General features: G+C 40.7%; 1 non-coding gene across 1 annotated transcript; it reads left to right on the forward strand.

Annotated features, from left to right (window-relative positions):
• Nucleotides 1-11,243: 11,243 nt before the first annotated feature.
• On the forward strand, nucleotides 11,244-11,350 carry LOC112768210 (small nucleolar RNA R71). Its single transcript, XR_003185647.1, has one exon. It is a non-coding gene; the product is annotated as a small nucleolar RNA R71 (small nucleolar RNA).
• The last annotated feature ends 320 nt before the right edge of the window (nucleotides 11,351-11,670 follow it).

The raw sequence follows: 11,670 nt of genomic DNA on the forward strand, positions 1-11,670 counted from the left end.
CTGAAAGTCTAACTGAATTAGGAGCCGCAAAACCTGGTAGGGATTGACGAATTTAATCTTGATTGATTGTGTTTGAGCTGTGTGATTATGATATGGTTTGGCTGTGTTTGAAATTGATTGTTTGTATGAGTAATTCTTGTTGAATTTTTGGTGAAAATTTGATGAAATTCAAGCTATGAATGTGTGTTCTTGGGGCAGCTGGAAAAACGAAATCCTAAGCTTAAATATTGAAATCATGTAGAAAAGATGGGGTTTTAGTGGCTGCTAATTTATTATGAATTATAGTAAAAATCGGTTGATGAAAAGACTGAAAAACGGGTAAAAACAGAGAAAGAATCTGAAGAATTTATGAAGAACATGAAGAACACTTTGAGTGTGATGAAGAACAATGAAGAACAGGCCTTAGATCTTAAAAAGGGCAAGGAAGTAAAATTTTTGGTGTTTAAGGGGTTGTTTGGTAATTTCTGAAAGTTAGGGTGGTAAAAGTAGAAATATTAAAAGTTACGGGTGGTAAAAAGTGAATTTTAAAGGTTAAAAGTAAAAGTAAGTTAATTTTCAAAAATTTAATGATAAAATAATAAAAAATAATAAAATATTAAATAATAATATTTAATTAAAAATAATATTTTAATAAAAATAATAAAATAATGCGGAAAAGGCAGTTTTCTGTAAAAGCTTTAGAAAGACAACTTTAAGTGCAGAATCTCATAATTACCTTCATAAAACACTTAGGGAGTGGTAAAAGTTGAAGAAAAGATAGAAATCGAAGAAAAAGTCTGTAAAGTTTTAATGACAGAAAAATAGACAGAGACTAGTGAACGAACTAGGGCAACATAGTTAGTCCTTGAATTGCGAATACGGTTAGGTATTATATGAAAAGTTAAACTGTTTCAGTATAGACTTAATGAACCTATACTTGGGGCAGGCTAACTAATCATACCGAAATTTACATAAGCTTTAAATACATACGTTAAATAGAGAAAGCAAAATAAAGTATGGAAGCGTAGAGAAAAGAACAAACAGAGCATAATAAAGAGACAAAGCGAAGAGAGTAATATGATAAAGAGCAGAGGACCTATTGAGAGGTCATTTGTTGCATTAAGGCAACCTCAGAGATATCTATATGTTCATCTGCTGCATTGTGGCAGTCAAATAGATAATGGTGCGACCACTGAGAAACGCTTTCCTGCGGTACAGATCCATATTTTATTTCTGTAAGGCAGAGGGGTTATTTCCTGCTACAGAGTACCGTGACCACCTGTTCCATTTCTGTAGTGGCAGAGGGGTTATTTCCTGTATACAGAAGGTGTTTCGGCATACATCCCTGCAGTGGCAGATGTGTTATTTCCTGCGTGCAGTGGACCCTGTGGTGGCAGAGGGGTTATTTCCTGAACACAGGGGTATAGCCAATAGGAAAGCCTTATCCAGACAGAGGTTGCTGGATAACGTCGGGAGCGGGTTAGTAACCGACAGATGAGCTCATTACCTGCGCTAGGGCTAGACATGCATCATACTTGGTTGCGCATTTCCTTTGTTATGATTGTGGTATGAATGTATGCTTTCCTTGTTTGTATTCCATTCTCTACGCTTGTGATATTTTCTTGTATTCTTCTGTTTGTGTTCTGCTATCTGTTTTCTCTATCTTCTCTACTTATCTGTGTTTTCTAATTACTGCTTCCTTGTATTCTGCTAATAGTCTGCTAAACAACATAGAATTAATGAACGTAACTAATAACCCCGACCCTACTAAGAACTCCCCAGTTCTTACCCCTTCTCTCTCCCTTCCCCCTTCAGATGGAAGTAAGAGTACCTTATAGATGCATAGAAAACTTGTCTCATAACAAATTTCCTTCGGCAAGTGTACCGAATTTGTCGTCAAGTAAAAACTCACAATAGAGTGAGGTCGAATCCCACAAGGATTGATTGATCAAGCAACTTTAATTAGAGGAATGTTCTAGTTGAGCGTATCCAGGATTTGAGTTTAGAATTGTAGAAAATAAAATGGCGGGAAAGTAAATGACAGAAAAAGTAAATGCTAGAATTAAAGAACTGAAAGTAAATTACTGAAGTAAATTGCAGAATTGTAAATGGGAAAGGGGGAATTGCTTATAAGAGTAAATAACAGAAATTAAAGAGAATGGGTAAGATCAGAAATGGGGAGTTCATTGGGCTTAGGAGATGTTGCATTCTCCGGATCAATTTCATTTTCATCTCTTCCTCAATCAATGCACTCATTGATCTCCTTGGCAATCTTAAGTGATTGAATTACAATTTCTTGTAATTCAATCTCTCAAATCTTGATCAATAACCAATTCCTTGGACAATTGATCATGAGAAGAGATGAAGTATGGTCACTGATTATACCACATGCATTTCCCAAATCAAGTTTTGAGAGGATTATAGTCACATATCCATCCAAACCCAATTTGGTCCAGCATGAGAAAGCATTTCTAGCTTGATCTCTTCATTCCTCTTTCAAGGTTCAGAAGAGATCCAAGTATGAATAGCTTCTTTTCCAAGATAACTACCCAATTGGATGAAGATCGAAAGCTTTCAAGTAAAATCAAGAGAAAAGATAGAAGAAGAATAATGAAAACTAGTATTGATCCATCAAATTACAACAGAGCTCCCTAACCCAATGAAAGGGGTTTAGTTGTTCATAGCTCTGGAAAAAGAAAACAAAGATGGAGAATACATGATGAAAACTAGAAGTGCAGAGAAAGTAAATACAGAGAGTAATTCTATGCCCAGAGGCTCTTTATATTTTCCAACTCTCCAAAATAATTCAAAGTTACTCCTATATATACTACTCTTCTACTCTTCTAGTTGGTTCTTCAAGTCTTGGGTCTGGGCCTTTAGATCTTGAGTTTGAAGCAGTTATCTTCTTCATTGGGCTTGGCTTTACTTGCAGAGAGAAATTGTGAAGTGGGCAGAGACTTTAGCTCAGGACGTTAGTGGTGTTAACGTTCAGTGAAAATATGGGTTCGAGAACGTTAGTGACATTCAACTTTCTCACTAACGTTCCTTACCCAACTAAGAGCCACGTTAACCTCAACGTTAGTGGCACAAACGTTGCCACTAACGTTGCCTCTTTGTCCTTCGTGCACGTTATTGGGACTCAACTTTCCCAATAATGTTGAAAAGCCTCCCCCTTTCCAACGTTAGAGTCCACGTTAACTCAGTTAACGTGGCTCTTTTAACGTAGGCTTGCCAACCTTCGAGAACGTTTGTGACACTTAACATTGTCACTAATGTTCCAATGTGCCCCTTAGCTCCCACGTTAGAGTCCACGTTAACTAGGTTAACGTGGCTTCTAACGTGGCCTATGCTAGCCATCTCCAACGTTAGTGACAATGTTGGGTGTCACTAACGTTGGCGTCACCTTGTTTCCTCACGTTAGCTTCCACGTTAACTAGGTTAACGTGGGAGTTAACGTGGCCTAGTGTGACTTGGTCAACGTTAGTAATAATGTTGAATGTCACTAACGTTGGCTTCCCCCCTTTCTTCTTAACGTTAGAGGCCACGTTAACTAAATTAACGTGGTGACTAACGTGGCCACTTATGAGCTTGGTCCAACGTTAGTGATAATGTTAAGTGTCACTAACGTTGGCTCCATTTCCTTTCTTCCACGTTAGAGTTCACGTTAACTTAGTTAACGTGACTCTTAACGTGGGCAATGATGGCTTCGAGAGCGTTATTGGCAATCACTTTTCTCATTAACTTTGCAAGTTACTCCCATTCCACGTTAGTGTTAACGTTAGTGTAAAGTGCACAATGCATGGGAAATGATGGCTTCGAGAGCGTTATTGGCAATCACTTTTCTCATTAACTTTGCAAGTTACTCCCATTCCACGTTAGTGTTAACGTTAGTGTAAAGTGCACAATCACTTTTCTCATTAACTTTGCATCAAAGTTCTAGTCCAAGTCATGGGAAATGCAACATCCAATTTGTCCTTCAATTCATGCAAAATCCTCATGAAATCATGTAAAGTGCACAATGCATGCTTGAATCAAGATGTAAGTGAATATCTACCCAAAACCAGCTTATTTCCTATGGAAATGCATGAAACTACCCTAAAAACAGTAAAGAAAAGGTTAGTGAAACTGGCCAAAATGCCCTGGCATCACAACACCAAACTTAAAGCTTGCTTGTCCCTAAGCAAGTACTGGAACAAGAGAATGATGAATGGACTGCCAAGAGAAGTGAGTCATTCTTGTGGAAGTCATGTCCCTGGTTTTATGGTGGTTTCATGCATAGCAACTTAGGTTCATTCCTGGCTTTCAGACCTTTATCATGTCCTAGAATACTCACTGTGATTGCATCCCATGAAACTTTTATTTATTGATCCTTTTGTTGTTATTTCAGGGCTTATTTGTGTTCTTAGGCTAAGTGTTCTGTAAGGGGGCAACTCTTTAAAATAAGCTTTCAGCCAACACTCCCGAACCAGTTGGTTCAAGGTGCTAGGTGTTGAAGCACCCCTAAGGACTTACTTGCTTAAGTCTCTCCCCCATACGTACATACCACAGGCATATAGTTTATTTATTTTCTTTTCTTGAGACCTTGGTGTCCAGCACCTCTTTGGGTTACTAAATGCTCTGTAGTGAGGGTTACTCTTGATAGTGGACTTTCAGCTGATAATCCCGAGTTAGTTAACCCAAGTTACCAAGTGATAAGGCACCCCTAAGAGCTTATTCATCCAAGTAGATCCCTCACACAGGAACACCACAGAAACATGCCTCAAGATTAAAACCATTGGTGCCTAGCCTTATTGCTTACTCTTTTTCGTTTATTCCTCAACTTTGATTGTTCTTTCCCTTTTTTTTATTAGGATCTTCTTATTTAGCTAGTCTCATGGGGTGTGTCACAAGCATAGTATTCCTGACAGATAGTTGTCCTCCCACCTTATGGTTGAACCAACTTAGCTAACTTATGACTATACCATAAACTCATGAACTCACTCCATAGTATGAACTCTACTCTGGTCTCTTAAAAACACTCATTCTCTTTTCATTTGATTTAAAGGAACAAGCATACAAATAAGTAAAGTAAGGATGCAGTGACATAAGGGCTAGCAATCATAAACCTCTTCAACACAAAAACTTTAAAACACAGAATTTAAACTAACATGGAAGCAAGTTCTATTTCATGCAAGATCTTCCTTATTTAAAGCATAGAAAAGGATGGACCAAAGAAGGAACTCCAACACCTTTTACTCTTGTGGATGCCCATGCTTTACTCCTTTCTTGTCCTCTCTGTGTCCTCTTGCATTCCCTCGCATCCGTGCCAATCTTGCTTGCTTCCAATCCTCAAATGCCTTCCTCACTGACTCATGGCTCTCTTCCACCCTTTGTCTTTCTTCTCGTGCTAATTCATCCCTCATTTCTTCATACCTTGTGATTCCTGGATGCAATATAGGCAGCTGTCCTACCAAGTAACCGAGCCTGGCTTGAGTATTTATATGATGCCCAGTCTCGCTCATGTAAACTCCTTCTGCGAATGCCCTTTGCTCATCCAATAGTTCTGCCTGTTCTATTTGTCTTCGATGCATCTCATGTATATGTGCACCTTGATGTGCTTGGATGTTGATTAGCCTCTGGATGGATTCTTGTTGCTCATTTTGCCTTTGTTCCATCCTGTGGAATATTTCACTCCATTGTTGTCCTTGACTCAGTTGTTGATCCATCACTTGCTTTTGCCAATCCCCTTGTTGAGTCATCCATCTTGAGAGTGACTCCTCTTGCTGCCCCATCATCTGTAGTTGAAGCTCTCTCTGTGCTCCTTGGCTTTCCAAATATTATCGAGATAGCCCACCAATGGCCTCCTGCAATTGGTGCATATCCAAGGTGGCTGGTGCTTGCCCTTTTACGGCTTGTCCTTCTACTACTTGAGGGGCTGCCCTCTTCCTTTGCTTCTGTTGAGGCAAGGGGGATGCGATGGCATGCATTCGTTGAATGGTTATTGGAATGCCCTCTTTTATCCACACGGGGTCCTCATCTTTAAAAACCACCCCAGCTTTCTTGCACAGTCGGTAGATAGTGCTGGGGTAACCTAACGTTCCCCTTGAGTCGCTGACAAACCCCAATTTGAGGGTTTATCTTGTACTGATTTCAGGGGTTTTATCAATGATTCCACACACTTTCTATATGAAAATACAAGATTTTGCATTCCTTTCCTAGTTTCGCCTCATGAATGAAAACATGCTTATTTCGCACTAAAATAGATACATTTCTAATCTTCTCTTGATGCCATTCGATGCCGTGACTTGTGTGTTAAGTGGTTTCATGATATAGAGTAGGAATGGACCGAAAGAGAGAAGGAAGACGGGTATAAAGGAAGGAAGCATGAGGATTAAGCTTTGGAAATTTCCGCATGGGCGCGTGCGCGCACTTAGCGCGCCCGCGCGGATAGGGCAACGTGAAGCCAAAGCCAAGAGCCGGCTTGAGAAGCGGCTAAGCCAGGATCTTCATGGGTGCGCACGCGTGCATCATGCCTCCGCGCACATTACAAGACGTCTCAACGGCGCGTGCGCGTACCTTGCGCGTGCGCGCCGATTTGCGAATATGATTTTTTTAAGAAGTCACGTGACTTAGGCATGGAGGCAGTTAAGGATCCCACTCTTGGAGAAACACCTTGGCGGGAAAAGCTTAAGAAGACCAAAGGAGCAAGGGTTAAGGACACTTAGTTAGTTCATTTTTGAGATCTAGATATTTTTTTGGGAGAGGAGAGTTAGTTACACTTTGGGGAGAAGAAGAGGGAGATTCCAAGCTTCACTAGGGTTCATCCTCATCTAATTTCTGAATTTTCAATGACTTTTTGGTGAGATCCATTATAATTCTCACTCCACATTGTTCATGTCATAGATTTTCTTCTCCAATTTCAAGTAGTAGATGCAATTGATCAATCCTCATAGATCTAGAATTCAACTTTGTAATTTTGGATTTCGTCTCTATTTCGAGAATTCGATTTTCATTGCCACTCTTTGAGACTTGTTGTTAGATCTTTGTGTTGCAATACTTTCAATTCGACTTTTCATCTCATTTTACTATGACTTTCCTTCTTGCTCATCACATGTTTGATAAAATGACAACACTAGCTATGGAGTAGAATTTTCACACTTGGCATAGGGTTTGGTCCTTGGAAGAAGTTGAATAGTTGTATCAATAGTTGATTTGGAATTAGGGATTGCTAGTTGGCTTGGAGTGCACTAAAGCTAGATTCCCATAAGGTGAGGCTAGGACTTATGACTCAAGTTGATTGCTTTCATTTGACCTCCCTCTATACCTAGGGGATAACTAAATGAAGCAAGGCCTAATTGTTGTCAACATTGAATTGACTATAAAGATAGAATTTCTAATGCCAACCCTAAGCCAAGTCTTTTGATAATTGATTGTTTGCTTCTCATTACTTTGCTAAAACCTTCAAAGAATTCCAACAAGGCTTACTAAATCAATAAGATGCACACTTTGGCAATTCCAAGGGAGAACGACTCGGGAGACTAGTACTCTCGGATATAGATTGTAGATTTGTTTGATGAAGGATTTTGCGTCGGTTTAGACTATACTACGATTGATCATTTGATAATTTCTATACCGGCAAATATTCATTTGTCATTCGCTCTACTCTGCCATTTTTCTAATCCCTTCTGCTATGAGTTCATGAACCTTGATCTCTCCGCCTTTGAGTATACAGTGCACCAGTGTGGCTCTCTTGAGATTCACCTCCGAGTTGTTCACTGCTGGGAGGATGGACCTCCTTATAATTTCGAACCACCCTTTTGCTTCCGGGGTGAGATCTGCTCTTTTGATGAACCTTGGTTTCCTATCTGCATATCTTTCCCAGTCAGCTCCTGGTACACAAAAGTCTTGCACAATCTGGTCATGATCAGGGTTGTTGTCCATTCTTGAATGATAACTCTCTTTTTCAAACGGTTTGGACCGCAGCTTTAATGCCCTCATGACACTCATGGGACCAAAATCCACAATCTTTCCTCTCACAAAGCTTGTATATGACTCATCTGCCTTATTATATCGGACCGCATTTGCATAAAACTCTCTTATAAGATTTGCATTCACCCTAATGACCGGATCAGTAAGGAGCTCCCATCTTCTCTTTTTTACCTTCTTTGTGATTTCGGGACACTCATTTTTCCTAACTTGAAATCCAAGCTCATAAATGATCTCCTTATCCACCATCCATCCGTATTGCAATGCATGGTGCAAGCTTCTAAATCTCTTTTCATTATACGGGTGTTGCTCCATAGGTTCCTTTCCCTTCCTACTTTTAGAGCTCGAAGATGCCATGAATGAAGGTTAATGCGTGAAGTTAGCAGGGGTGTGGAGACTTTTGGTATTTAGGGTTGAGTGCAATGAAGGGAGTGAAGGGGAACCCGAAATGGAGAGGTGTGAAGAGTGGGGTACGGAACAAGGATCACTTATATAGAGAGGTTGTGAGTGAATGGAGGGTGTGGATTGATGGAGTGGTTGTTTGATGGACGGTTGGGGTTGTGCATGTAGAAAGGACAAGGATCATCACTTTATGATGGAGATTGCTCGGTCTCCAAGGGTCCCATTTTTTCCAATTTTGCATGGCAACATTTTCCAATGATTTCCCTTTTTAGAACAAGTGTATAGTCCTTGCTTTTGTGGTGTCCGAACCTTCTTCCTTTAATTGTCCAATCTATCTCTTTCAATGCTTCTTTCCTTTTCTCTATAAAAATAAAATAAGAAAAATCAATATCATAAAAAGTTTTTAAACTTTTCGGCTAGAATGATAAAGAGAAGAAAAGATCTTGTTTATTCATGAACTCCAACTAACTAACTAACTGTGTATCCTTATATGCACATTGGTGGCACCATGGGGTGATACCAAACTTAGTTTGGAGCACTGTGATGAAAAGTTCTGTTCAAAGCTCCAAGACTAGCATGCTCTCAGTTGCATTCATGCTTTCTTGGCATACTTTGAACACCAGACTTGTTCTTCACTATACACTGCAATATAAGGACTTCACCAAGTTTGGGTTGGAATTCATGAATATTAACTTATTCACTAGTAAAAGCTAATAAAACATGGGTTGCCTCCCATGAAGCGCTTCTTTAGCGTCACTAGCTTGACGTTTCTCCTTCATCAGGGAGGTTGATAATGCTTCAAGTCCTCCCCTCTTGCCTTGGACTTATATCCATTGGTTGTATCAATGATCTCTGCATGTTCCAAGGAGAGAACTCTGTTGATAGTGAAGACCTTAGGTAACTGAGATGGTACAGTGGGGAGATTAGGGGGGATATCTGGGAAGTAAACTGAGATCACTTTATCTCATGGAGAGAAGCCTTCCGTAGGTATCTTCTTGTTCCTCCACCCCCTTGGTACCTTCTTCTTTGTCCCTTTTAATGCTGCCTTGCTCTTGGCGACTTCTTCGTCTAAGGGAATTTTGTTGTTGTCTTCACATGCCTCTGGTGGTTTAGGTTCCTCCAGCTTCTCCTTGAGCTGTGACAACTGCTTATTTCCTTGTTCATCAACCAAGGGCTTTTCTAGATGGGCCGGTTGTGCTTCAGTGCTTGCTTCCCCTGTCAGCATCTCATTATGATCTTTGCGTGGTTCTTTGTTCTCTTGGTCTGATTGTTGTGAGAGTTTGAAGACATTAAAGCTAAGTCGTTCATCATGGATCCTTAATATTAGCTCTCCTCGCTCCACATCTATGAGTGCTCTGGCTGTAGCTAGGAATGGTCTTCCCAATATGATTGGGTGAGTGTGACTCTCTTCCATGTCCAAGATGACAAAGTCTGTGGGAAGAAAGTATTTCCCCACCTTTAACAACACGTTTTCCACCACCCCTCTTGCTTATTTTTGAGTTTTGTCAGCCAGCCTAATGACTACATCTGTGGGCAATATCTCATTGATCTGCAGCCTCTTCACCAGGGATAAGGGCATTAAGTTGATGCTTGCTCCCAAATCGCAGAGTGCTCAATCAAACATTGTTTCCCCTATGGCATAGGGGACATGAAAACTCCCTGGATCTTTTCTTTTCGTAGGTAACTGCGGTTGAATGAGGGCACTGCACTCCTTATTCGTCACTATAGTTTGGCCTCCATTGAGTGAGCTTTTCCTGGGATGCAGCTCCTTCACATACTTGATGTATGCAGGCATTTGTTGGATAGCCTTGATGAACGGTATGTTCACATGCAAAGATGCAAACAAGTCAAGAAATCTTGAGTATATTCTCTTCTCCACAGCACCATTGAGCCGTTGGGGAAAAGGTGCATAGAGTCTCAGCAGCTCCTGTTTTGAAATTTCTGGTTCTTGGTAATCTTTTTCCCCCTCCTCTACTGAGGTATCTTCGGGTTATTCTGACGGCTTGCTTGGCTTGTCCTCAGTCTCCTTATCACTTATAGTGACCATCTTGCAATCTTCCCATCTTACTTCCTTTGTTTCACCTCTCGGATTCTTCTCTGTGTCACTTGGGAATCCATCTATGGGTTTGGGAATTTGCTCAGAGAGATACCCCACTTGAGATTCCAACCTCTTGATTTTGTCTCCCTGGTTCTTGAAACTGGCTTGCACTTCCTCGTTGAACACCTTGTTGTCTTGAATCTTCTTGCTTATGCCTTCAAGTAGATTCTCAATCCTTGAGATTCTTTCATCAAATGATGATAGGTCAGGTTGAGGAGGGTTATTCTGGCCTTGATATGAATGTGGAGAGGTGTTGTTATGGGGGTGTTGATATGGTCTAGATGTGAAGTGTTGGGTGGCTGCATTGTTTGGATTTGGGCGTCTTTGAACAAGGCTTTGGTGTTGTTGATTTCCCCACCCAAAGTTTGGGTGCTTCCTCCATCTAGGGTTGTAGGTCTTGGAGTATGGATCATGATTTTGCCTAGGTGAATTCCCAATGTAGTTGGCTTGCTCCTGATTACCCTCTGCTTCTTCATTCACTCCTTCTTGGGTTGTTGATGAAGTGGAGATTGCTGCTACTTGGTTCCTCTCCATCTTCTTGGTGAGGTCAGCTAGCTGCTGGGTAATGAGCTTGTTTTGGGCCAGCAGAGCATCTACATTGTTTAGCTCCATTACCCCTCTTGTGTTCCCTCTTTTAGAAGCATAGAAGTAGTCGTTCTCTGCTACTGTTTCAATGACATCTATGACCTCCTCAATGGTCTTCTTCTTATTTAAAGATCCTCTGGATGAATGGTCTACGGCCTTCTTTGACTCATAAGAGAGCCCTTCATAGAAAATGTGCAGCTGCACCCATTCATTGAACATATCGGGTGGGTACCTCCTTGTTAGATCTTTAAACCTCTCCCATGCTTCATATAGAGTCTCACCATCTTGTTGCCTGAAAGTTTGGACCTCAGCTCTCAGCCTATTGATTCGTTGAGGAGGGTAAAATCTTGCTAAGAATTTGTTCACCAAATCTTCCCAAGTTGTCAAGCTCTCCCTTGGGAAAGACTCCAGCCACTTGGCTGCCTTATCCTTGAGTGAGAATAGAAATAAGAGCAGTCTATAGGCGTCAGGATGAACACCATTAGACTTCACTGTGTCACATATTCTCAGGAAGGTGGTTAGATGTTGATTGGGGTCCTCTTGGACACTTCCTCTGAACGAACAGTTGTTCTGAACAAGGGTGATGAGCTGTGGTTTTAGTTCAAAATTGTTGGCATGGATGGTTGGCTTTTGAATGCTAC

This window comes from Arachis hypogaea, chromosome 17 (genome assembly GCF_003086295.3).
Source record: "Arachis hypogaea cultivar Tifrunner chromosome 17, arahy.Tifrunner.gnm2.J5K5, whole genome shotgun sequence".
NCBI lineage: Eukaryota > Viridiplantae > Streptophyta > Magnoliopsida > Fabales > Fabaceae > Arachis > Arachis hypogaea.